The sequence below is a fragment of the Halyomorpha halys genome, unplaced genomic scaffold, assembly GCF_000696795.3.
Source record: "Halyomorpha halys isolate HHAL.00 unplaced genomic scaffold, Hhal_1.1 Scaffold91.1, whole genome shotgun sequence".
In the NCBI taxonomy this organism is placed as follows: domain Eukaryota; kingdom Metazoa; phylum Arthropoda; class Insecta; order Hemiptera; family Pentatomidae; genus Halyomorpha; species Halyomorpha halys.
The window spans coordinates 1429876-1433630 of record NW_027110755.1 but is presented as its reverse complement, the minus strand read 5'-3'; positions in this window follow the sequence as shown (position 1 = coordinate 1433630).

The window sequence follows — 3755 nt, the reverse complement described above, 5'->3', positions numbered from 1 at the left end:
ATTATATCTTACATTTTTACATTTTATACTCCTTTTATTTTACACTTATGTTTTTGTTTTCCTTTTGTAACTATGTGTTTGTATCTTTTTTAGCCCTGATGAAGCCCTGCAATGTGGGGCGAAATGTTGGCTCAATAAAATAGTATAATTCTACTATTTGAGTTTTTTTGACCGCACCCGGACCATATTCCTTTCATCTTTACACACGGTCAATCAATAATCCTCCAGTATTCCAAAAAATATTTACTATTATTTAAGAATATTTGAATTATAGAACAATATGTAAAAATTTTTCTACCTATCAAATTTAAATCATGTTCCCCCAGCTAAAGAACAACTTATTTTTTTTTCATTCACCATTTATTTCAATTGTTTATTTTATTATATTTATTTGTTTATTTTTATAATACTAAATTACGTTTTCAGTATGTATTGATCAGATAAAATTTAATTACTTATTTAGTTTTCTGGAAAAAAAAAAAAATTACTTTTCAATTAATTTAAAAATAGATAGACATGACACAATCTCACAAGAAGAGATCATAACAAAAAAAAGGCAACCCTTCCCAGCTGGACCCACCCCACTAAAGACCCTTAGGGAGCGACGGTCCTATATCACTTTTGAAATAATTGCTTAAAACAAGAAGAGGAGACTTAAGATAGTTTAATTGAGTTAAAATATTTAATTAATATTTAAAAAGCGCCTGAGATTGGAAAACAGCGTTTAATAAGGATACTGTTAAGGAAAGCTCTAGCAAAGGGAGGACACAGTTAGGGGGGCACTAATTATAACCAAGTTTATATTTATTATTCAAAAATATTGGACACTTGTCCTGTCGTTCTACCAGTAGGCCCAAGAAGCCAAGAAAAAAATATATAAAATTTTTAAAAACAATTTATTATTATTTTGCGTCAAAATATATGTCCTTTTGACACCATAAAAATTCAAATTTGATAGCAGAGATCACGGGGAGGCATGGAAGATAGATTTTCAGGATTTTTGTAGAAAAAAAAGTAGGATTAAAATATTAATTAAAAATTATAATAAAGTATTAGTATCATAAATTATTAAAACTAAATCAAAATTATTAGAACAATCTTTTTCTTATTTCTTTGAAAACTGGAATTAAAGGATTTTTTTGGGATACTAGAATCAAATATGAACTTGTTTTATACTAACTTTTTAGAATTAATTTTTTGGTTGTTACTGACTATTGATGTGTACAAAATATAACTTTATGAAATGTAAGGCTACTTCTAGGAACTCTTATCTCAGAATATATGCAATGAACAAAATAAATCAACATGTTATTATTATTTTCTGAGGATATTTTGTTCAAAAGGAAACAATTGCATTCATCCTACAATTGAGTTATTACCAAAATGTAGCTAGTAATATTTTTTTTACTTTTACTACTATTAAAACAATCATTGCAACTGGCATTGTCTTCCAAGTCATGGCTCATTTAATAGACTGATTAGTTCAATAATTGGCAGTACAGTTTGATTTTTCTCATCTGTTCAATCATGATGTTATACTCAAGCCTATTTTTTTTATTGTTTTCAATTGTACATCCAGTAAACACCCAAATCATGGCAACAGAAATTATTGAAAGTGAAAAAGATGATAATAGTGAAAATATGTTAAATAATAAATTTGACTCTTTTGTAAAATCGGTTGACCCAAAAGATTTGTTTAAAATCGGTCCAACAAAAGATGAAAATACTTCTGAAGAAAAACATATAGAGACTAGTGGTATTCTCAATGTTCCAGCAAAAAAAGATGGGAGGAAAAAAATTTGGGTGTTAGCGGATGGGGGTACTGGTGATCTTGGCATGTATGATGTTATCAGGAAAACAGGTCTTTCTTCTTTGAAGTTAAAACGGTATAAACTACTAATCATATATTAGATATAGTAATTTATCATGTTTAATTTAGCTTATCTAGATGTAATTAATACATTGTGTATAATACCTGAGTTAAATAATATAATTAAATATTTAGTATACAATGCTATTAAGCATTATTGAATTGTAAAATTTGGTATAAAAGAAGAAAATAAGGAATTCATTTGAAATTTTTACTTTTGGTTAAGTCTATATTTCCTAAGGTGTGGAGATTTTGGGGAAAAAAAATCCATTGTTATTTTCCGAAAAAGTGTGTCACATCCTTGAGCTATGAACAAAGTCGCACAAATACAATACTATTAATTTTCAAGGATTTATTGATGATGGAGATATGAAAATAAAATAATAAATTTTTCTAAACCAAAATAAATAATAATAATAAATAAATAAATAAATTAATAGAAATCAGTTTCGTAGGTAGACATTTATTGCCCATTTAGTATTTTATGGAGAGGATACAGTCAACACCATGCCCACAATTGCCCACATTTTTTCTGATGATTAATATTGGGTAGAGATTTTTAAAATTAAATAAACCCAGAAAACGTTTGTCAAACTACTCAGTTAATACCAACATTTTACTTATAAAATTAAATTTTCCTTATTTATGTATATTTTGACTCTTTTAATGTTATCTATTTTTTTAAAATTTTGATATGAATGTATTATTTATTTGTATCACTATTATTTTTTACCCATGAAACCTGGGATTTCAACCCAAAGGTTATGCATTGGATTTATACAGCAATAATATGACTGAGAATCTACTTTGGAATTATTGTGTGGTGGACAGCTCTGTGTAGGGTTTCCCAAGTGAAAATGTTCAGTAAGATCCAAAGGATGGCCTAGTTTGGCATAACTGGGACATTTTGCACAACAACTAAAGTATTAGAAGTCTTGCTTTCTTTAATACTGCTCCACTTATTGGTTAAAGGGGAAGCAGTCTCGCCTATCTAAGAATAAAAGAAAATAGACAGTGGAAAGAAATGGGAGAATTTATTGGTCATGCGACCAAGGTCACCTCTACATTGGTGAGAGAGTGTAAATAAGCCTTAGAGTCATCAGCGAGCTTAAAGAAGCTTAAGTTAGTGTGGGTCCCAAGACATAAAGGAATCACAGGCAATGAGAAAGCTGACCAGCTTGCTGGAAAGAAGACCAGAACCATTCCTAGGCATTTCTAAAAGGTATCAGAGAAAAGAAGCTCTTGACTGGACATGGAAAATAGCAGGCAAGGATTGGAGGGAATGTACAGGCCCTACAATACTAATAACTAAACCCTTACAGGTCATTGCAGACTTAAAAGACATCTTAAGATTTGTGGAGTAGTTCACGATGAAACTTGCTGCTTTGCATTACGTAGCAGCTTGTGGCCAGTATACGTCACTAAGATATAGGGTTCTAGGCTCTGATAGAATCGAAGAAAATGAGGCTTCCTCTATAGAGGCGTCTCTTTTAAGTTTCATTAGAAAGTCAAAAAGATTTAATATAGAGCCATTCCATTGCTTTGTCTTGGGGTAGGCAAACAGGACCAATAGGTCCACTTGCTAGACTTGTTCTCCCCATCATTACAAGTACCATTACCAGTACCCAGGATAGTGGCAAATTTTAATATTAATCTATAAATAATATGTAATTGAAAATAAAAAAAAAAAAAAAAAAAAAGATCGGGAGATATACCCATGGGGTTATTTCGCATCTTTTTATTATAAAATGAATAGCCTTTTATTTATGCAATAAATTAAAATCATTACAAAATATAATATAAACATTGAAAGAAGATAGAGAGAAAATACAAATTTATTTATATATTGTAATATGCTCTTTTTTAGTAAATAGTATATTTTGAT